Source organism: Podarcis liolepis (assembly GCF_965112155.1).
Source record: "Podarcis liolepis genome assembly, chromosome: 2".
NCBI lineage: Eukaryota > Metazoa > Chordata > Lepidosauria > Squamata > Lacertidae > Podarcis > Podarcis liolepis.
The window spans coordinates 128,424,251-128,448,295 of record NC_139555.1 but is presented as its reverse complement, the minus strand read 5'-3'; the positions used below and the strand labels follow the sequence as shown (position 1 = coordinate 128,448,295).

The window sequence follows — 24,045 nt, the reverse complement described above, 5'->3', positions numbered from 1 at the left end:
CATACATCCCTGCTCAGGGGGGTCAATCCAACCCCCCATTTCCAAACCAGTCCAAACTTTATCTTTCCGAGTCTGATTTTTTAGAAGATCAATTGTCAAGTCCAAAGGCTCATGTTCCTGCAGGGCCGCAACTTCCTCCATCTCTGGCTCCCAAGATTCAGCAGCATCCTCTTCTTTTGTCTGTTCTGTCAAGGCACACTCCTGGTTTCATTCCTGGGTAGGCTCCATACCTTTTCCCACTGCCTGTCCAAAATTTCCCACTGCCTGCTTAAGATTTCCAACCAAGTCAGTCAAATTTGTTCTCTCATGTAATTCTTCCAGAAGGGCATTTGTTTTGTAAAAAGCACACAACAGCACTTCTGAATGCATTGTCCTTCAAGGTCACCAGTCAATTCACACGGTAATAATCTGTAGAGGCTGGAAGCTCCCTGGAAATAGTTACAATTTCACAGTCTCCCTCTAGGGGGAAAACTTCTATTGCAAATCCAACCACAAAGTTTCTTTTTTTTTTTTTTGAGATACTTTGTCAATATTTGATCCTTTAAAATGCGAAAGGAAACAGTGGAATCACAATGTTTCTCTTCCTTTAGCTATCTGTCAAAAGACTTCTGTCTCTGGTCAATGAGCTTCAAACGTCAGTCCTGACACCCCGCTCCAGGGTCAGGACGGTGGAAAGTTACTTTACTTTAAACTTACTTCTGCAGGTTTAAACAGTCCAAAGAAAAGCTCCCCCTTCTCCTCCTGCTGCCGAAGGGGGGGGGGTTTCAACTATTTTAGATGATGAAATCCAATCCTTGAATGGTGATTTTCAAAGCTCTAGTTTACTTTGTCTTTGCTTTGTTCAGTCTACAAAGAAACGGAAGGCTGACTTCCTGTTTAGACCTTCCCGTTTCAGTACCAAATTGAAGTAAATTTTAAAGACCGATTCCTTTCTGTTCCCAATTCCTTATTTAAAGTCCAATTGTTCAAAGTTCAAGTACTCACGGGTGATTATTTTTAGAAGCCAAATTGTCCCAAGAAGAAGGCAGCGCTCTCCAGCAACGGCTATGCGGCTTTGCTCCACGGAAAGAGCAATTGACTCACAGCACCGCGCCACTTCCCCCTCATCGCTTCAGAGACTGTTAGTGGGTTCCTTTGCGGGTTGGGGGGGCGCTAAAGGTGCCCGCCGAGTCCCATTGTCACAGGCTTCATCCGCCTGTGATTTTTTAAAGGGTCCCCGCTTCGCCATAGCAGAAAGGACCCGTTTCGCGCGGAGCTTGTCCCTCCAGTTCAGAGGGAGTCCGCCATTGCCGATGGCGCCACCCCGGAAGTCAATCTCTCTTGTTTTCTTTCAGCTAAGGAGGAAGTTGTTTTTCCTGCACCCCTCCCCCAACTGCTCAACATCCTTCCTATAGGCCGCCTCCCCCTTCCAGCCGTGATTAAACCAACCACCGTTGTATCATATGCAAACTTAATGATCTTATTACTGGGGTATTTGGGGGCAGTCAGCTGTATAGAGCATATATAAAAGTAGGCTCAATATGCACCCCTGTGGCACCCCCATATTAATGAGATCTGCAGAAACGTGGGAACCCGTCCTGACCCATTGGGAACGGTTTAACAGAAAGTTTAATATCCACCTGCACAAACAATGTTTTCTTCCTGTGGAAGAATAGTATTAAATGCAGAACTAAAATTTACAAATAACAATCTCGTATAGTTCCCTTTCTTCTCCAAATGAGTCAGGATAGCATGTAAATCCATTGCCACAGCATCCTCCGTGGATCTCTTTGCCTTGTACGCAAACTGGTAAGGGTCAAGTTCTACTGGCATACAATATACGATACGGTTCCTTGCCAGTTTTTCGAAACATTTCATTATAATGGGTGTCAATGCCACAGGGTGAAAGTCATTCAGACTATCTTTGTTTTTTTTGGCAGGGGTATAATGGTAGTGGATTTCAGACAGGGTGGAACGGCGGCTTGGGCCAGAGACTGGTTAAAAATCTTCATAAATATGCCTGCCAGTTGGTCCGAACAATCTCTTAGCACCCTGCCAGCCCCCCCATCCGGGCCCATAGCCTTCCTCGTGTTTACCTCCTTTCATATTTGCCTCGCTTCTCCCTCTTCCACCCTGACAGCATTTCCTGCAGGTAGTGAGGCCAATAGCTCTGACATCCTTGTTGGAGCCACTGTTGGTGTCACCTCAAATCGGGCAAAGAAGGTCTTCAACTCTCCCACCAAGGAAGCAGTACTCTCTACCACTGATGTATTTCTCAATTTATAACCAGTCAGATGTTGAACTCCCTGCCACATTTGTCTAGTATCATTTCATAGATGGTCCTCGATTTTTCCTCTGTACTCCACTTTTGCTTTCCTGATACCCCTCATCAAGTTCGCTCTTTCTATACCAGTGTTTCCCAACCGGTGTTCCGCGGCACACCAGTGTGCCGTGAGATGTTGCCTAGAGGGAGGCGGGCGAGTCCAAAAAAGGTTGGGAAACACTGTCTTAACCGCAGGCAACACGGTTCATATAGAATTTGAATTCAAACCTCCCTCCGCTGCGCCTGCCACTGAGGCTCCCTTCGCGCGCGCGAAGCCCAAGCCCTCCTTTAGCGACGCGCATGCCCAAGAAAGGCGTTCGCGCCGCCAACATTTCGCCTCCTGGGATCACGTGGCTGCTCAGGTGTCTCCATGCACGCGAGGGGGGGCGTGGTCATTCGCATGCGCGGGCCTCCCAAAAGGTACGTTGGTTCGGAGGGTCCCCGCCATGAGACGCTGCGCTCCCTTTGCCTCTGAAGGAACGAGCCAATCACTCGCTTTGTCCCTAAGAGCGTGGGCTGATTGGCCTCGCTCCCGGTGTTGAAGGATCTGGCTTCGCAACGTCCTCCGCCGCGTGCTTATTGGAGGGAGGTGGCGGAGCCATTTTAATTCCGCACCGACGGCTGTAAGGGCGGGTAATGGCCGCTGGAGGATTTGCCGATGCCTCCCGCTCTCAGATACCGCTGGTGGAGCCTCTTGTCTGGCTTCAGCAATTATTATTATCCCACAGCAAGGGCTCTCAAGAGAGGGCAGCCTGCTGCTTAGCAGTTTTGGGACTGCGCGGAGTGTGCACCACGTGATTTCTCCGCATTGGAACCTTGTTCACACATTAAGCTGAACGTTCCAAGCTGTGTATACGTGCGTACACGTTTGTCTGAAAGTGTGCCGTTGATCATTTTTGTACAGTTCCACTGTTGCGCATAAAGATATGCAGTTGGTGTGAGTTGAATGTTATATTTTAATAACTACAAGTGTACACCTGAACTATTCATGTATGCAGTTGTACGGATTGTATACATGTTGGATCTAAGGTGAAGAAGGGACAGGGTACTCTAAACTGGACACGGTATAGATTACTAACCCTTCATATACTGTGAGGTCTAAAAGAGAGGTGAATACATTGTATTGTACTTCTTGAGACATTTGGTTGTTCATTAGCAGAGAGAATTTTCATTAGATCAGTAAATAGTAAATAGTAAGAGTGGAAAGAATTGTTCTATTGGAAAAAGTGACCATTTTAAGTTTTAGAATGACAAGCTTCAAGATTTGTATTTATTCATTTATTCTGACATTTTTATACCTCAGTTTTTATTATCTTCTTAATAACAAAATATATAAAATAAAATGCAGAGAAATAAAAATCTCTCTCTTTCTCTCTCTCTCTCTCTCTCACACACACACACGCACACACACACTGCACAGGAGTGGGACCAGGAGGAGGGACCCCTCCATAAATCTTAGCTGCCAGCCTGGCACATAGCAGGAGGGGTGCTCCAACAGGTATCTGAGTACCAAAAACACGCACAATCATTTCTGTTAAAAACAAAACCAGACAATGTAAAATACTTTCTTTGTGTTTATTTGATTCCTATTAAAGAGAATTACTTTATATATAGTCAATATAGGCACAGAGTTAATTTTTTAAACATTTTCTAATGGTGGTGTGCCTCGAGATTTTTTTCATGAAACAAGTGTGCCTTTGCCCAAAAAAGGTTGGGAAACACTGTTCTATACCATACGGTACCCGGTACCCAGTTCTAGAAGCAGTTTCTGGCCTTCAAGAATCTCCTAGCCTCTCCCGTCATCCAGGGCTTCCTATTCAGATACAACTTAACATACCTTTCCCTGGTGCATTTCCTGTGCTGAATCTAAGACCGTTGAGGTAGAAGTTTCTAGATCTTGATGGTCGAACATATTCCAATCGGTCTCCTGGAAACAGTCCTGCAACTGCTGAGAGGCTCCCTCAGGCCACACGGTAACCATCCATGTTTGTAGCTGGCCTTGTTTCCTGAGGGGTGTGTACACTGGTGTCAGAAGCAGGGACACATGATCTGAACCACCGAGGTGCGCCTCATATTCCCGTCCAATGTTCGTATACACCTTGTCAAGAGTACTTTCTCCCCTTATTGCACACTCAATGTGCTCATGGGATTTTGGGAGTACTGCCCTCACATCTGTGTGAGTGAAGTCCCCCACAATAATCCGTGCTGCCTCCAGATATCTGCTCAATTTAGCATTGATGTTTTCATGCATACTACTCATGGCCCTGCAGGCATTGTTGCTAGATAAGTTGCTAGATAAGAAAGCTGCAGAGATAGTGCAGGATAGTGCGCACCCCGGAAGTGATCTCTTTCAGCTTCTGCCTTCTGGAAGAAGGTACAGGGATATAAAGACTAGGACTAGCCGCCTGAGAAACAGTTTCTATCTAATTGTATTTAATTTTTAAATACAGAAATTAAATTAAATACAGTTACAAATTTAGAAGTGGAAGGAAGGAACAGAACCCAGCGGAGATCAGAAATTGCTTCCAGAGGTATTTCAAACAACTATATACACAAGGGCCACAGAAAGAAAATGATGTAGATCGATTTTTGGAAAAAAATGGATTACAAAAAATCTCTCAAGAAAACAAATTAATGTTGAACTATAAAATAACTGAACAGGAGATAGAAGGTGCCATTCAGAATATGCAATTGGGTAAATCTCCAGGACTGGATGGATTGACTTCTAGATACTACAGATCTTTAAAAGAATGGTTAGTGCAACCGTTAAAAGAAGCCTGTAACGAAATAATGGATGGGAAAAGGGCACCAGAGTCGTGGAAAGAAGCATATATCACACTTGTACCGAAAACAGAGACTGAAAAGACGCAGCTTACGCAGCTTAAGAACTATCGTCCCATATCACTGCTAAATTTTGGCTAAAAGACTAAAAAGAGTGTTAGTGGAAGAGATACATAAAGACCAAGCAGGCTTTCTCCCAGGAAGACACTTATCTGACAATGTGAGAAACATAATTAATATTTTAGAAAAACTTCAAGAGAATATAAACACTAAGGCAGTTTTAATATTTGTGGATGCGGAGAAAGCTTTTGACAATATTTCTTGGATTTTTATGAAAAAGAACTTACAGGGTATGGGGGTAGGCCAAGGCTTTGAAAACGGTATAAGTGCAATATATTCAGAACAAAAGGCCAAATTAATTGTAAATAATGTGGTGACGGAAGAATTTAAAATAGAAAAAGGGACACGACAAGGTTGCCCAATTTCCCCACTGCTTTTTATATCGGTCCTGGAGGTTTTGTTGAATATGATTAGAAGGGACCAGTTGGTTAAAGGTATACAGGTCGGAGCCAAACAGTATAAACTGAGAGCATTTGCAGATGACTTAGTATTGACGTTACAGGAGCCAGAATCTAGTACCAAAAGGGTTTTAGAACTGATTCAAGAATTTGGTCAGGTTGCAGGGTTTAAACTGAATAAGTCAAAAACCAAGGTTTTAGAGAAAAATCTACATCAATTGAGAGAGAGAGGTTTCAGAATGTGACAGGTTTAACAGTGGTTAAGAAAGTCAAATACTTGGGGATCAACATGACAGCAAAAAATGGGAATTTATTTAAAGACAACTATGAAAAATGCTGGGTTGAAGTGAAAAAAGATTTAGAAATATGGTCAAATTTGAAGCTTTCATTGCTGGGACGTATTGCTGCTATAAAAATGAATGTATTGCCTGGAATGTTGTTTTTGTTTCAGGCATTGCAAATTGTGGACAAGGTGGACTGTTTCAAGAAGTGGCAGAGAGACATTTCAAGATTTGTCTGGCAGGGCAAGAAGCCTAGAATAAAACTTAAAATATTAACAGATGCAAAGGAAAGAGGTGGATTTGCCCTGCCAGACTTTAAACTTTACTATGAATCAGCAGCTTTTTGCTGGTTGAAAGAATGGCTACTTCTTGAAAACACAGACATTTTGGATTTAGAAGGTTTTAAGAATGTATTTGGATGGCATGCATATCTGTGGTCTGATAAGGCGCATAAAGCATTTAAAAACCATATTGTTAGGAAAGCATTGTTTAATGTTTGGATAAGATACAAGGATCTACTGGAAAATAAAACCCCAAGGTGTCTGTCACCGATGGAAGTGAAAGCTCAGAAAAAACTCAATATGGAGGTTAAATGGCCGAAATATTGGGAAATTTTGGAAGAAGATGGAGATAGATTGAAATTGCAGAGTTTTGAGAAACTAAAGAACAAAGTATGAGACTGGCTTCATTATTATCAGATAATGGAGGCATATAATTTGGATAAGAAAATTGGCTTCCAGGTGGAAAAGTCAAAATTAGAAACAGAACTGTTGGAACCCAAAACTAAGATTTTGTCAAGGATGTATAACTTGCTGTTGAAATGGAATACTCAGGATGAAACGGTGAAATCTGCTATGATTAAATGGGCACAAGATGTTGGACACAATATTATGTTTGCTGACTGGGAACAGTTATGGACCACAGGTATGAAGTTTACGGCATGCAATGCCCTAAGAGAGAATATTATGAAAATGATATACAGGTGGTACATGACCCCAGTCAAGCTAGCAAAAATCTACCATTTGCCCGATAATAAATGTTGGAAATGTAAAGAAACTGAAGGTACATTCTTTCACCTTTGGTGGACGTGCCCAAGGATTAAGGCTTTCTGGGAGACTATATATAATGAATTGAAAAGGGTATTTAAATATACCTTCTTGAAGAAACCAGAGGCCTTTCTCCTGGGCATAGTCGGCCAACTGGTGTTAAAGAAGGATAGAACTTTCTTTATGTATGCTTCAACAGCAGCGAGAATACTTATTGCAAAGTATTGGAAGACACAAGACCTACCCACTCTGGAAGAATGGCAGATGAAGGTGATGGATTACATGGAATTGGCGGAAATGACTGGCAGAATCCGAGATCAGGGAGAAGAGTCGGTGGAAGAAGACTGGAAGAAATTTAAAGATTATTTACAGAAATATTGTAAAATTAATGAATGTTATAATGATGTTGGATTGAAATTATGTGGTTTCTAGCTGTAATGGTATAAAAGAACATGAAAAAATGTTTTTTTATAAGTAAAAATTTAAAAATTTAATGATATAATAATTTAAGATTAAAGATCTGGGTAGAATAAAGAGGGAAAGAAACTGCTAAATTAATAAACTGAACTGGAATACAAGAAAGGGAGGTATGAGGAGGTTCGGGAAACAAGTTAATGAAGAAAATGTTATGAAAAGATAGATTGTTTTTAACTATTCTTATTTTGTATTTTTTCTTTGTCTATTTTGTAATGTAAAACCCTAATAAAAATTTTATATATATAAAAAAGAGAAACAGTTTCTATCCAAATGTGATTTTGGTTTTAAATGCAGTGTAAGGTAGTCTCTATGGGAGTATATTGTCTTTAATTATGGGGTATCAGAGTTTTTAGGGGGCTAACAAGGTTGGGATAGCTGGCATAGCAGGCTTGTTGGTTTTTGAATGTCTGATGTTCATTTTTTCAATTTCGTTGTTCTGTATGGGACAATGACCATAAAGGTTATCGTGTTGTATCAAGACTCATCTGGAAAGCGCCATTTCATGTTCCTTTCCCCACTTGCCAGGAGTCTGAGCTCCATTTGGGGTTCCTCCTTCTGCACCCCAAGGTTCCCCCAAGGCCTTGGGGAAGGAAACTGAGGCAGGCTCTGCTTGCTCCCCAGGGCCCTTCGGGGGGGGCCTCTCTCCTCCTCTGGCCATGGCACCCCCTGGAAGCCTTGGAAGAAAGGCAGGAGACCCTCAGCAGAGAACAGCCAAGTCCGGGTCTTCTCCGCAATGGCTTCCTCTTCTGAGAGCTCCCTCTCTTTCTTGTCTGGGCTGGACTGGGAGGACCCCAGTTCAGCCAGTTCCCTAGAGTCCCCCCACTGCCTCCAGAGACCCTTTTCCCCGTGGCCTGCAGGTGGAGCCCTTCTCCTAGCGCTGACTCTTCGGGTGACCAAGGATGCTGCTCCGGGGGTCAAACTCCCCTGAGGGAACCCTCCACCTCTGAGGGGATAAAGCCCTTATTATTATTACTACTACTACTACTACTGTTATTCTTCTCCTCCTTGGGCCTTTCCCTCCTGGCCCCCTTCGCAGACCCCGGCGGATCCCCCAAGGCCACTTGCCTGGCGTCTCCCAACAGAGAGGCCTCCTCCATGGGGCAACATGGCAAGGAGAGAGGCTGCCCTGCGGAGGCCAAGCCATCATGGCAGGAAGGTGGCTGAGGACCAAAGGTGCCGCCCTCCTTCATCTGGGAGGAGAGACCCTGAGAGCGTGGGACCCCCGAGGCCCACAGGGGAGCCATGGCGTCTCTGGGAAAAACAAAATGGCGTTCCCTCCTATTTCGGAAAAGGGCGGGAAACCCCTTCTCCTGGCCCTGCCGCCTCCCTGGGCTCCTCCTGGGTGCGGGGTTACTCTGCCACCCAGCTCATCGGACTAAGTCCGTGGGTCCCTGCGGAAGAAAATGAGCTCAGCCGGACGCAGGAGCAAACTACAGAAGATCCAAGTTTATTGCGCAACAGGTTCAAGGTGAGATTGAACAGCGAGAAAGGGGTGACATGAACCTTTGAAATTTCCCTCCATATCCCAGAATACAGTGCAAAATACATCCCAGTTACATCATGAATACATTAAGAAGAGGTTGGGTTACACAGATTAACATATGGAGGAGGGGAATATGCAGAGAGCTGGATGGAGGAGGGAGGGGGGAATATGCAGAGAGCTGGAGATATGCGCAGATAAGCACATCCTGAGAAGACAATGGTCCATGTATGCATAGTCGGTCACCTGGCATTGCCCGGAGGTTTGACATTGACAATTGGAAATAAATGGATATATTGTAGCGAAGAAGAAGGTGAAGAAGACATGCCCCCCCTTCCGTATCAGTCCCCCATTCGGAGATAGATTTGCATTAAAGTTCTGTAAGAACTTGCAAATCCTTTCTCCGCACCCTAAATCTCGGTTAATGTAGGGGTTCCCTGTGAGTGGGAATAGGCTCTAATGGAAAAGGTGGTGGGTTGAGCAGGGCAGGGAAAGAGGGAGCAACACGGACGAATACAATGTACGCGCGTGTTATATAGATATGCGCTAAATAATACCAGATGTGTGGGTTTATGCAAACCTGAAAGGGACTTGCAAGCCATGCCTCTTATGGTCATTTGCAAGTATAGCAGTGCAGGTAGCTGCATATAGGGTATTATATAAAAGAACACCTGTTGTATTTTGTTGCTAAATTACTCATGGCATCCTAGCTCTTGGGAGAAACATTTTCAATAGTGGTGTATGCTTTACATTTAGCAGGAAGGTCCACTACTGACTGAAAAAATGCAGTTTGCTTTTTAGCCCCACCGTTTTTGTGTTCTCAGGTGCCAAGCTAGCTCTTCTGTGGTCTCGCACCGGCATAGTGGTACAGTAACACATCCTGTTGAATCCCCTCAGGGCTTTAATTTAACCATGTCGCCTGGCACTCACCATAGCTGGCACAGGCTTGGGCATATCATGAGAGATATGTCTGCGCCTTGGCCTTTCTATGGTGGTTTTATTTTTGCAGGCTCTGGTCTTGCACTCATGGAAAGTTGTTCACTTGCTCTTAAAGGACCAAAAGCTAGTTGCAGCCTGGATACACGTGCCCAATTCCAGCAGAGTCCAATTTGAATTTATCTTGCCCCATGGTTCTCAACTTTTCCAAACCAATATGTTAAAACCAAAACCATTCTTTAAGGGGGCATTTGTCCAAATGAGTCAATTTAACTCTATAAGGGTCCATTCTTGCTACATCAAGGCATATACACGTTTCTTGTTATCAATAATAATATAACATATGGTAGTCGTGTCCTCAAATAAATAAATAAAATTTGGGACATGATCTACACCCATTTTCATCTGGCATCCTAATCAAAACATCTCAAATAATAATAAGGAGCGTTGCTTCAAATCTACCTGATAAAATATGGTTCCGATAATAATACTTGGTTGTGGTTAGATTAATTTCACAGCTATACGGGAAAACCAAGATTAATAAGTAAATAAATACAGAACAATTGCTACTTGAAGACAGTACTGAATCTGCAAGAGATGCACAGAAGTCATAGAAAAGATTTGAAATAGTTTTCTGGAACAGAAAGAAAGAAATAGTAAAAATCTGGGAACTTCATGTATAGAAAAACATTAAATACATAAATAAATAGGTAGGGAAGGTTGGACTCTGCAGAGTGCCAGGTGGGACAAGGAAATATGATCATCAGTTGACTTAATATAAATATAGTCTGCTCTATTGGAAAGCATTGTAATATATGGGAACCCTCCATGAGAAACCTGGGGTGTAAGCCATATCCTTCTGCTGTTCATAGTTATTGTCAGGGGTTCAGGAGCAGAGACGCAGAGAGGGGAGGAGACAGAGAGCGAGGGGGAGGAATACGAAGGAAGGATGAGCGGGGATGACGACCCGAGATCACCGAGCCTGTCTAGCGAGTCCGAGGATTCCCAGAAGGGAGCGCCAGCAGCCAGAGCAAGGGGGGAGAGCAGGGGGACACCCCAGGAAGAAGGGTCCAGAGAGGGATCAGAAAGCAGCAGTTGGAGATCGGGACCCACGTTCCCAGCCGGGAGCAGCGGGGAGAAAGGGGACCAGATATCGGGCTCCGGAGACTTTCAGAAGGAGGGAGGGCATGAGTCAGGAGTAGTCACGCCCACCTCGGGGAGCGATGAAACGATCAAGAGGAAAGTGGAGAATTGGGCGCGCGCGCCAAGTTCAAATGTAGCGGAAGCTGGCGCAGTCAGCAGCCCAGAGAGTGAGCCGGGTCCTAAAGCCCGCCGCAAGGAGGCGGAAGGGTCAGGGGGGTCCGCGTCTGAAGAGAGTAGGAAGGGAGAGACCCAGGGGGGCAGAAGGACCCAGAGACGGAAGGAAAGGCGCAGGAGGTGGAGCAAGGCTAGGGTATTAAGCTGGTGCGCTAGAGGCGGAGACTCAGACGGGTCTTCGTCGTTCTGACCTAGAAGAAGTAGGGCTGCACGTTGCAGTTTGGAAATGGAACCTGTAATCCAATAAAGACTCTTTGAAACTAAGCACTGGCTGACTTGGTCCTATGTGAGCTGGGACTGGGCGGCAGCCCTGACAGTTATGTATGTTACATTATACAGAAACAATTACACACAGAAATTTTTCCCTTTGTGGAGATAACACATTATCAGACACACTTCAGCATTCCTACATAATAACACATAATACACAAAACAAACTAATTAAATATCAGTTGCATGTCTTGACACAATTGTGATCTTTTACGCATGTATCTTTGAATCCTGGAGCACAGAGGCTTGAGGTTCAAGTGAAAAAAAATGTCCTTGCAATTCAACTCCTCCCCCCTTTGTCAGCCCCACTCCCCCGTCAGTCTATATCCTTTGAAAGAGATAGCTGTGGGCATTTTGAAAAGTCTGGTGTCTGTTGTTGCAGGTCTTGTGATGGCGAAGAACTGAGTTGAGGGGTTGTTGCTGCTTTTCATCATTGCACATCTGTATAACTGATATCCTGTAAGGGGGCAGGGTTTTGGGGACTTAAAAACACAGTTAGACAAGGAAGGGGCAAAAGGCAAAAAGGATGTCCTTGAGTTTTCCGTGGGAAGCTGCAGATAATTAAAAATCTTAGCGCATTAAGCATTTTATTCATTTCAATATTATTATCACATTTCTACATAATTACTGTTATTATCTGCTAAGTTTGTTTGCTTTCCTTCACTTAGTTTTGTTGTTGTTTTTCATATTATAAAATAAAAATTACTGTATAGAAAGAGAACTGTAAAAAATACAAAGGTTAAAAAATAAAAAAGAGAGCAAAAAATTAGATTACCAGTCAGATGAAAACAGACTTGACACAAAGACATCAGATTTAGAAAAGAATTATTATTAAATAATACAAAGATATTATCAAAACCACACAGATTACTACTGGACTGAAAAAAATTGGAAAACAATGGGGGGAAAACTTAAAATCCACCATGTGCTATCTGATAAAAGAACTTCATGAAACTGACTTTCAACATGTGATGAACATGTCCCCAAAGTAAAACACACACACACAAAATGAGCTATGAGGAACCAAAAATAAATAAATGCTAAGACATACAATTAATAAGAAACCTGGAGTAACCTGAAGTAATCTGTTTTGGCATTCTAACATCCCAAATGATGTGACAACATCCTGTAATGTTAATAGCGGAATACTGGGAAATGAGTTAATACCAAGGGAAAAAAAAATGAATGGCAATTTAAAGTTGTGCAAGTACCTTGCACTAGCCAAAATGACAGAATTAATAAGAAATGCTCAGGCAAAAGGTAAACAAATACCATTCCACAAACAATGTTTGGTTGTGCTTCGATTAATTTCATATATATAATGGAAGAACTGATTTTAATAAACTGATTTTAATAAACGAAAACAGAATATTTGTAACCTAAAAAAATGTCAAAGCCACAAAGAGATAGAGGGAAGTCACTAATATAGCAGGGATTCAGACTTGTTTTGCTGAACAGAAAGAAAGTAACTGTTTGGCTTTAAGGGAAGAAAGAAGAAAAGAAATACAAATGCAATTACTTTAAATCACTGTTTGCATCCCCTCATTATCATTTGTGCTGTGGGAGAAAAGAAAGGACACTCTGTTAAAAGGGAAAATTATTTCATGTGAGAGGTCTGTCAGGAAATGCTGTTCCTAAATTGTATAGGCATATACACACACCAAAAAAAACTTATAAAATTTAAATTCCATTGGGGAGGCGAACCCTTTTGTCTTACGTAGCCCCTGGAGCGAAAGACACATTAAGGGTGATTTCCCTCAATGGTTCCAAGTTTTACATAAGGAAATTTGGATAGGTTTTACAGTTCCCCCCTTCCCCCCCCCTTTTTTAAACTGATCTGGCCTCCGTGCATGTGCAGAGTTCATGTCTCAGCAAACCTCTTACACCATTGAAATGTTGCGCCTTTTGGCTAATTTAGAATAAAGGAAGGGAAGGGTAAGGAGTAGATTTAAAAAATAGGGTTAGATTAAAGTATTCACCAAAGCTAGCAATTGCAGCCCAAGCAAAGCTGAGTGCTTCCTTTATGTATAGGAAAGGGCTAACATCAGTCTGGTCATTCGCGGAACAATGCCACGCCCTTATATATGGGGAAAATTGGCCAGAGAGTCTGAATTCATAGGATTTTTAACATTCTCAAGTCATTTCAGCCTTACCATTTGCAGACAAAAAAATTTTCTGCCCTTTATTTACAGGATTGGTCAAGGCTGATTCTGCTTGATTATGAATTTGTATGTGCTTAAACTTTGAGTAGACTTTTAAGTCTGATTTTTGTTAATAATAGACAAAATGATAAACACTGTAATCACTCAAATGCCTGACCTCACCAGTTCTGCTTCAAAAAATCACGGCTTTCACCTCTCACCCTTAAAAAAAACAAAGAACAAATCTGGGCTGAATTTCAACTCATCACATGCTTGTAGACACATGGCCCTCCACACAGCCGCAAATTGGGAAAGTTGAAAGGGACCCTGGGGTCATCTAGTCCAACCCTAAAATACAGGGTTCATAGCAAGATTTGTACTACCAGAGAGACGCACACATACTTATGTACACAGGCACAACTGGGGAAGAGACCACAATCAATGCTCCTATCATGTACTAAGGAAGAGGAAAATAAAAGTACCCAACTTTATACAGAGTCCTTTTAGCAGATCTTGAAGCTAGTTTGAGTGAGAGTTTACTTCCTTAGACTAAAGAATGCAAAGAATGTGCCCCCCTCCCTTGTTGAAGGAAGCTTACTCGGGAGTAAATTCACTCGGCACAGAAGGGGGGACCTGAAAGAGACTGAAACAAGTGGGGGAGGCATTTTCCAATAAGAAGCCAGGAAACCCTGGCTGATCTTAGAGACTGATATTAGGACTGGACTCTATAGATAGGCAATTGTTGTCTATCGAAGCTTCTACCTTTTATTAACAATTTTCTTAGAAAGAACACCTATTTTCATAGGCATGTGCTTAACGAAATACAGACACTGCATTTTAGCTTGAGAGAGCAGTTGTGCTCAACTACGCTTTAGCAGCAGAAACATTAGGTTAACTTCACATTCCAAAATAGACTGTAGACTTACAATCTCAAAGGTTGCGGCAAAGCAAGGTGGGGTAAACATTTGCCCACCTCATTCTCATTTTTTTCTTATTTAGGATTGATAAGGTCCAGCATGGCTTCCTTAGAGTTAAAATTTCGAAGCTAGCTCGTGGCTTAAACTATGCACACTCAAGAAAGGCTGTCTGTCAGAGACAGAAGGAACAGATAACACACATAACAGACAATATGTAACAGACAACACACATAACAGACAACATGTAAACATATATATTCTCATCCTTTAGTTGGTTATTGCAAGGAGTTGGGCTGCTTCCTTTGGCTTCATTAAGTGAAATTAGTAGGAGGTCCCACATGGGTTTATGAGCCTCTTTGCCTCTTCAAACACACCACCAGTTAATCAGACTGGCAGGGCTCACAACGTTTGGTTGACTGGGTACCCCTTTATATATGCATGCGTTGCTGTTGTTGCTTTTTGTTGTTTTTTCTTTTTTGGGGTGTGTGTCTGGGATAGAGAAGGGAGAAAGAGAAGGGTTGATTGGGATTTGGTTAACTTGTACAGGGGGCTATTTAGGGTTTTTTCTATCTCTTGTTGCTTGGCAACTTCCTAATGGGTTTTAGCGAGCTCTACCTATCTAGTTTCCTCTATTCCTTTCCTTATTTCCTATTCCAAATCCTGGGGTCTCTTTCCACTCTGCCAAATCCTGCCCAATTCCTCCTGGGCTATCCCTCCTGGCAACCTCCTACCTATCGTCACAATCTCAGGAAAAGGGGCCCTACTGAACGCCCGCGCTGTGCGGTGCCAGATCGGGTGATCCCTGGACAGAGTTCGAACGGAAAATCCCCCTTGCTTTCGGAAGCGGGCTCACGCACGATACACGTGTTACGTGGCCCGACCAGTGCGACTGGGATTAATGATAGAAAGCAAGACCCCTTCCTGCCCCCTCCGTAAGGGCGCTCGGGAAGTTCGGAAGAAGAACTCCAGCCCCTTGCTTTCAACTGAGATGCCCATTGCGGAGAGTCGGCTGTCTTTCCAAGCCGGGTCTCTCCGTCTTACTTTCGGACTCTCAATTGGTGCTGCTGGCTGAAGATTTTTAAGAGAAAGAGATAGAGCTCAGAACCCCTCTTTTGGGTCGAGCAGCAGTCCACGGTCTCTCTCACCAATTGGACCAAGAGACAGGCGAGAAGGAGCGATGGAGAGGAGGGCAGAGAATTCAGTTGCCAGGAGATTCCACCCCCTTCCCACCAGTGCACTGGATTTTTCCTTATACTCACATATCTTCGATTATGGTCCCGGGATCAATGAATAAGCCGGCTGGATCCCTCTTTGCTCCCCAGCTGAACTCCTGGGGCTTTCGATTACCGCCCGGAAGATGGCCGGGGGTCCAAAGGATCTTCCCAGGCAAAATGGCCCGGTGCCGGCTGAAGATTTCGGGGCCCCCGGTCAGCAACACAGGAGAATCGCAAAAAGTCCCTGTTCTGGCACCATCTGTTATGGCTAAAATCTGGGTGCGGGGTTACTCTGCCACCCAGCTCGTCGGACTAGGTCCGTGTGTCCCTGCAGAAGAAATGAGCTCAGCCGGACGCAGGAGCAAACTGCAGAAGATCCAAGTTTATTGCGCAACAGGTTCAAGGCGAGATTGAACCGCGAGAAAGGGGTGACATGAACTTTTGAAATTTCCCTCCATATCCCAGAATACAGTGCAAAATACATCCCAGATTACATCACGAATACATTAGGAAGAGGTTGGGTTACACCGGATTAACATATGGAGGAGGGAGGGGGGAATATGCAGAGAGCTGGAGATATGCGCAGATAAGCACATCCTGAGAAGACAATGGTCCATGTATGCATAGTCTGTCACCTGGCATTGCCCGGAGGAAGGGCTTGGCAGAGCGATTTGACCGGATTAGGGTCTTGACACCTTGCTTGAGGGATTATGGAGGACAGGGGAGGTGTCATGGGGTCCTAGAGAAATTGAGCAAAAAGGCACGTTGATCTTCTATGATTTTTATAGATTTTAGTCCCTTTTGACATTGACAACTGGAAATACATGGATATTTTGTAGCGAAGAAGGAGGTGAAGAAGACATGCCCCCCCTTCCGTATCAGAACAGTGCAAATCCGATGTATGGTTGATTTTTCTATGAATTTATCACAGAAGCGCAGCGTATGTCGTGAGTGAGTGTGAGTGTGTGAAGTTTGTACAAACTGAATGATGGGGCGGGAAATGGGTCTCCTGCTACACCAGGAGGTTCTGGGGTTTCTGGCGGGGAAGGCGGGGAAAGGAAGGCCGGGCTCCCTCTGGCTCTGAACCGGAGTCTGGTCCCCTCTCTCCGCCATCCTGCTCTTCCCCTTCCTTTTTCATGCGCCCCCCTCCTGCCCCCCCCCCGGGTGGCGTGTGCGTTTCCTTCCTCGCCTGGGACTCTTCCTCCTCCGTCTCTCTTCCTGGGTGAGAAGCAGGAAAACCCGTATTTTGGGGAGGGGGAGGGGTCTCCTGGCTGGGAAGCCCCCCCCTCTTTCCTCCCCCCCCCCGAGCTGGAGGGTGTTTCTTGGGGGGGGGTGTCTGGAGGGAGCCATTGCTGAGCCCAAGGCACCTCCCGCCACTAGGCAGCCCTTCGCCTCTTCTCCCGCCCAGCCTTTCCTCGGGATGTTGGGGGAGGGGGAGAGCCAAGGCAACCCCCCCATGGACCCCCCCCTGTCTCCCTTGCAGTTAGTCTGGTGGGGTGTGGGCTCCTTGGGGCAGAGGGAGGGAAGGGGGGCAGCCCCTAGGGCGCAGGCGCAGAAGCAGGAAAACTGAAGGGAGGGAGAGGGAGGGGAGGACTCGGCTTGGCAAGGGTTAAGAGGAGGAGAGCTGGAGTCCTAGAGAGGACAGGAAGTGAAGGCGGAGTGGAGATCCCCCCTCCCTTCCTGCTTTCTTCTTCTCTCTCCTTTGCAAAAGCCCCTCCTGGACTCGGGTGAGTCTCCTCTCTCCTCCCCCTGAGGGTGCAATGGGGAGAAGGGGGTCCCAGGGGGGCAGGGAGGGGGCGTGGGGGTCCCTGCTCAGATCATGCCTGGGGGGGGGAGACCCCCAAGTCAGGGAGCAGAGGGTCCTCCTTTGTCCTCTCTGCCAAGCCAGGGAGGGGGCGAGTTTGCAGGAAATATGCAGCTCTGCTCTTCCTTGGGATCCAGGCGCTGATTCCTTTTGGGGGGAGGGGGGGCTTTGGGTCAAGGAAATAAACCCCCTTCAGAGGGAGGGAAAAGTCACCTTTGGGAACAGAGGCTGCAGCCAGAGGGGAACATTCCCACGTGGGGGGGGGGGGACAGGGAGAAGAAAAGCCCCTCTGCATCTCCAGAACACTTCCTCTGTCCCAGATGCAACAACACACGTCTCTCCCCCAGATCTCACTCCCAAAGACACACTCTTCCATGGTCTCCTAAGACAGACGGATGCCAACCAGCCAACCAACCATTCCCTCCCCTCCCCCTCCTGGTGCCCCTTGAAGTTGGCTTGAGGGCAGGGGGAGGGTCCACCCCACCAGATGAAGGGAGAGGAGGTCCTTCCTTCCATCTGGAAAATGGGAATGCTTGCAAAGATTTACTTGAAGATGAGTGCCGCATAGATAATAAAATTATTGTTTTATGGAGTTGCGCCACTTACACAAAGATTAATACCCATCATTAAAATACACAACAAAATTGTTACAGAAAAGAACAGAGCAATGTGTAGAAGATCATCTTTCTTCTCCCTGTTTCTCTTAGGGTCCAGTGTGCTTTGAAGACGTAGCTGTTCCTTTCACAGAGGAGGACTGGGCTTTGCTGGATCCTGACCAGAGAGCTCTGCAGAAGGAAGTCAAGGAGGAGGATCCTGGGATCGTGGCCTCTCTGGTAAGGCTCCCTGCTGGATCATAAGATCAGTTTTGAAATTCCATACAGATCTCTGAAGGACAAACCTCCTCTATTTTGAGGGAGCCCCATAGCGCCCCCTGCAGCATCTGAGATGTTAACACACCCACAACTCTCCATAGGAGATGCATCTCCTGTTCTGTCTGGGAATATTCTTCCACCAGTCCTGCCTTTTCCAACCAGGATGAGGCTGCTCTGAGCTGCCCAGGCCTTCTTCCATGTAGGCTTCAGAGATCTTAGGGACGTGGAGGTACATCCTGTCTAATTCTCCTTTTCCCTTTCACCATCTGTCTGTTTTTGGTTGAGCAAAGAAATGACTGAGCTTGGAGATGGAGCAGATTCCACGACTGAGCCAAATTAAATCCATCCCTGGAACGAGCCAGGCTTTTTAAATCTCCGGTTCCCATAAATAAGTTAGATAATATCAGCCAAAAAAGGCAGTAACTCCCTTCCCTTTTTCCTCTTTCACAAGCATTCATTTGCATTGTTCAATTTCTTCCACAGGCTATTATTGTTAATGATAATAATACTGCCATATACCAGTAGATTGTAGGTTGTAGGTGGTGAATTGGAAAGGAAGAAGAAGGGAGAGAACAAGAAAAATCTTCACAATGGAGAAATCATATAAATATTAAGAGTGTGGAGAGAACTTTAGTCGGAGCTCCCAGTCCACTTCCCATCAAGGAAAGCTCTTCGTTCAGAAGGAGAGCCTCACTTCACATGAAAGAACTAAAGGGGGGAAGAAATAAGTGCTTGAAATGTTGGGAAAGCTTCCTTCGCAGCTCCACCCACAATTCCCATGAGATACTTCATACAGGGGAGTGTTTGGGAAAAGTTTCACCTGGAAAACCAGTCTCAGTTTCCATTCAGTAAATCACAGCAAGGAAAATACTAGAATTGTAGAAAATGGTATAAGGCATATGGTATAAGGAAACTTGATGAGGAATTAAGGGGAAAGACAGTGTTGACCCAGAGTAGTTACAAAATTAATGTTCTCTCCCCGAGTGCCACAGACCCTCCTCCAAAGAGAGCTTCTCTGAAGAAAGCACAAGCAAAAATTACTCCATTTTACGTGAAGAAGGAAAATGAGGAGGTGGCTAAGAAACAGCAGGAGCCAGATCCTATTACTGACCTTATAGGATCTCTCAGCAGCTCTAAGGATGAGCAGAAAGAGGTTTTGGGCCCAGCCAGCTCAACTGCTAAGTCATCTCTGGCACTGAGACCAGGAGCTCAAGCGACTCAAGGCCAAATCCAGGCTAAACAGGTAGAGGAACTAATCTGAAAGAAAAATTCAAAATTAAAGCAAGTATAAAAGACTGCTACTCCCAAACGTCTGGGACCAAAGAGGGACTATCAGTCATTGGTGGCTTGTAGTACTAACAGATTACATGGAACACTTAAAATCCTTTTTGGCTGACTGTAATAAAATTCTTACCATCCTGATAGGTACTTGTAAACCCTTCTGAATAAAATCTTGCAGAGTCTGTGGCACCAGCTAATGCAACAATTTCTCTTTCCATACCATTAAAAATAGATCAATAAGGGAGGTTTGATTCGTCCACATGGCAAAAGGAGGTCTAAAACTACAAAGAAGAGCAAAAATGTTAAAAATTTAAAAAATAGTGCAATATTAAAAAGTTGACTTGAAAAAGCTTTTTAACCTTTAAAGCCATGCATCCTGTGAATCTCAAACCCTCCTTCCATAACCTTTTCCACGCATCCAATTCAATGTTATGCCCAATATCAATTGCCCATTTTATCACTGATTCCTTTACTTCTTCATCTTTTGTATACCAAGGAACAGCTTCTAAACAAACACTAACTTTACTACAGCCTCCATTTCTTCCCCTTCTATTTGCCAGGAGGTGATGGGACCAGTGGCCATGATCTTGGTTTTTTTGATGTTGAGCTTCAGACCATATTTTGCGCTCTTCTCTTTCACCCTCATTAAAAGGTTCTTTAATTCCTCCTCACTTTCTGCCATCAAGGTTGTGTCATCTGCATATCTGAGGTTGTTGATGTTTCTTCCGGCAATCTTAATTCCGGCTTGGGATTCATCCAGCCCAGCCTTTCGCATGATGAATTCTGCATATAAGTTAAATAAGCAGGGAGACAATATACAGCCTTGCCGTACTCCTTTCCCAATTTGGAACCAATCAGTTGTTCCATATCCAGTTCTAACTGTTGCTTCTTGTCCCACATAGAGATTTCTCAGGAGACAGATGAGATGATCAAGCACTCCCATTTCTTTAAGAACTTGCTATAGTTTGCTGTGGTTGACACAGTCAAAGGCTTTTGCATAGTCAATGAAGCAGAAGTAGATTCTTTCTGGAGCTCTCTAGCTTTCTCCATAATCCAGTGCATGTTTGCAATTTGGTCTCTGGTTCCTCTGCCTCTTCTAAATCCAGCTTGCACTTCTGGGAGTTCTCGATCCACATACTGCTTGAGCCTCCCTTGTAGAATTTTAAGCATGACCTTGCTAGCGTGTGAAATGAGTGCAATTGTGCGGTAGCTGGAGCATTCTTTGGCACTGCCCTTCTTTGGGATTGGGATGTAGACTGATCTTCTCCAATCCTCTGGCCACTGCTGAGTTTTCCAAACTTGCTGGCATATTGAGTGTAGCACCTCAACAGCATCATCTTTAAAAATTTTAAATAGTTCAGCTGGAATACCATCACTTCCACTGGCCTTGTTATTAGCAATGCTTTCTAACACCCATTTGATTTCACTCTCCAGGATGTCTGGCTCAAGGTCAGCAACCACACTACCTGGGGTGTACGAGCCATCCATATCTTTCTGGTATAATTCCTCTGTGTATTCTTGCCCCCTCTTCTTGATGTCTTCTGCTTCTGTTAGGTACTTTCCACTTTTGTCTTCTATTATGGTAATCTTTGTACGAAATGTCCCTTTCATATCTCCTATTTTCTTGAACAGATCTCTGGTTTTTCCCATTCTGTTGTTTTCCTCTATTTCTTTGCATTGCTCGTTTAAGAAGGCCTTCTTGTCTCTCCTTGCTATTTTTTGGAAATCTGCATTCAATTTCCTGTATCTTTCACTATCTCCCTCACATTTTGCTTGCCTTCTCTCCCCCGCTATTTGTAAGGCCTCGTTGGACAGCCACTTTGCTTTTCATTGGGATGGTTTTCGTTGCTGCCTTCTGTATAATGTTACAAGCCTCCATCCATAGTTCTTCAGGCACTCTGTCCACCAAATCTAAATCCTTAAACCTGTTCCTCACTTCCACTGTGTATTCATAAGGGATTTGACTTAGATTGTATCTTACCGGCCCAGTGGTTTTTCCTACTTTCTTCAGTTTAAGCTTGAATTTTGCTATAAGAAGCTGATGATCTGAGCCACAGTCAGCTCCAGGTCTTGTATTTGCTGACTGTATAGAGCTTCTCCATCTTTGGCTGCAGAGAATATAATCAATCTGATTTCGATGCTGCCCATCTGGTGATGTCCATGTGTAGAGTCGTCTCTTGTGTTGTTGGAAAAGCATGTTTATGATGACCAGCTTGTTCTCTTGACAGAACTCTATTAGCCTTTGCCCTGCTTCATTTTGATCTCCAAGGCCAAACTTACCAGTTCTTCCTTTTATCTCTTGATTCCCTACTTTAGCATTCCAATCCCCTATAATGAGAAGAACATCCTTCTTTGGTGTCACTTCTATAAAGTTTTGTAAGTCTTCATAGAACTGGTCAATTTCAGTTTCTTCAGCAACCAGTGGTTGGTGCATAAACTTGGATTACTGTGACGTTAAAAGATCTGCCTTGGATTCGTATCGAGATCATTCTATTATTTTTGAGACTGCATCCCTGTACAGCTTTCGCCACTCTTTTGTTGACTATGAGGACCACTCCATTTCTTTTATGGGTTTCTTGCCCACAGTAGTAGATGTGATGGTCATCAGAACTGAATTCGCCCATCCCTGTCCATTTTAGTTCACTGATGCCCAGGATGTCAATATTTATTCTTGCCATCTCATTTTTGACCACCTCCAACTTACCCAGGTTCATGGTTCTTACATTCCAGGTTCCTATGCAATAATTTTCTTTACAGCATTGGACTTTGCTTTCACTTCCAGGCATATCCGCAACTGAGCGTTCTTTCGGCTTTGGCCCAGCCGCTTCATCAGCTCTGAATCTACTTGTCCTTGTCCTCCGCTCTTCCTCAGTAGCATGTTAGACGCTGCCCAGGAGGACTCCCCTGAGTGAGTGCTTGAGGGCCCTGCTTTTGCCACTTACCATCTGGCCTGGGGCGGGGCCTGGGGCCTCACAAGGACTGCGTGCCACTTGCTGCCTGCTGCCCAGGAGGAGTCCCCTGAGTGCCTGAGGGCCCTGCTCCTCCCTGCCACTTACCACCTGGCCCAGGGCGGGGCCTGACAGGCCTCACTAGGACAGTTGTTCTTGCCGGAGGGGCACAGAGTGTTTTTAAAATGTTTTTTAAAAATTTTCTTTGGATTTTTTGTATGTGGGGGGTGGGGGTGGGATGGATGTTTGGTTGGGCTTGGGGAACTATTATTTTTTCATTTTGATGTTTTTGTAATTTTTACATTTTTTTTGTTTGTATTGTTTTATTGGTTTTGTTTGTTTGTTTAAGGTGTTATTTTGTTTTTAGGGGGAGGGGTCAGGGCTGCCGGGGAGTGGGCCCCAGCCCATAAAATGGCTGGGGCATGTTCCACAGAGGGGGATGCACTGGGACAACCGATCTCAGTGATCACGGGTAGGAGGAGGAGTTACGCTAAGACCAGACCATGTCATTACAGAGGAGGCAGGTTTAGTCGTTGTCTGAGGACTATCCCTGCCTCCGGGTCTGGTCCTGACCAGATGGATACTAGAATCAGCAAGGGATACCCACATGACCTGAAGGTGCTGCTGTGCAATGCCAGGTCAATGATTCATAAGACCACTGCCATCCATGACGTGATCGTGGATGGAGGACTTGACCTGGCATGTGTAACAGAGACTTGGTTGGATGAAGCAGATGGGCCTGTCCTTGCCGCTGCTTGCCCACCAGGTTTCTCTTACGCACAGCAACCCAGGTCACGTGGGCGGGGAGGGGGGGATGCAGTGATTTTTAGGAAGTCATTAGTTTGCACCAGGCATCCTATTGGGAAGATCCAGTTCTCTGAGTGCATGTTCTGGAAGTTGGGCAATAGGGGCAGTACAGGATTCCTTTTGGTGTACCGACCTCCCCGCTGCACCAAGGATTCCCTGCCCGAGCTGCTTCAGGTCGTGGCGGATGTTCTCCTGGAGACACCTAGCCTGGTCGTCCTAGGGGATTTTAACATCCATGCCGACACGACCTTACAAGGGGCCGCTCGGGACTTCGTGGAAAGCATGGCCTCCAGGGGGCTGTCCCTGAATAAGTCTGGCCCAACTCATAGCCGCGGACATGCCTTGGACCTGGTGTTTACCTCTATGGATGTTGGTGATCTGACACTAAGTAAAAGCGAAACGAAAGAAGTGCCATGGTCAGATCACTTCCTGGTGCAACTGGACTTCTCCATGACCCTTCCCCTCTGCAGGGAGGTGGGACGAATTCGGATGGTCCGCCCCCGCCACTTAATGGATCCAAATGGTTTCCAGAGAGTGGTAGGGGATGCTTTATCCCATGTTGATGGCCTTTCAGCTGATTCCCTGGTGGCCCGCTGGAATGTGGAGTTAACCAGGGCTATCGACTGTTTGGCTCCGAAGCGCCCTCTCCGATT

At 45.0% G+C, this 24,045-nt stretch overlaps 2 protein-coding genes across 3 annotated transcripts in view; one reads left to right on the top strand and one right to left on the bottom strand.

The window, feature by feature from the left end:
• LOC310702297 (uncharacterized protein) overlaps positions 1-24,045 on the bottom strand; it is a 636,573-nt gene that overhangs the window by 369,986 nt on the left and 242,542 nt on the right. The gene's annotated exons all lie outside the window — the stretch shown is intronic.
• Positions 1-24,045, top strand: part of LOC310702286 (uncharacterized protein) — a 176,427-nt gene that overhangs the window by 31,486 nt on the left and 120,896 nt on the right. The window contains exons 1-2 of one of the 2 annotated variants that reach the window (XM_083493690.1): positions 16,949-17,407; positions 18,192-18,317. The exons of the other annotated variant lie outside the window; for it this stretch is intronic. The gene's annotated coding sequence lies outside the window, so the exon portion shown is untranslated. Of the gene's footprint in view, positions 1-16,948; positions 17,408-18,191; positions 18,318-24,045 lie in introns of those variants that run through there. 2 annotated transcript variants of the gene reach the window in all.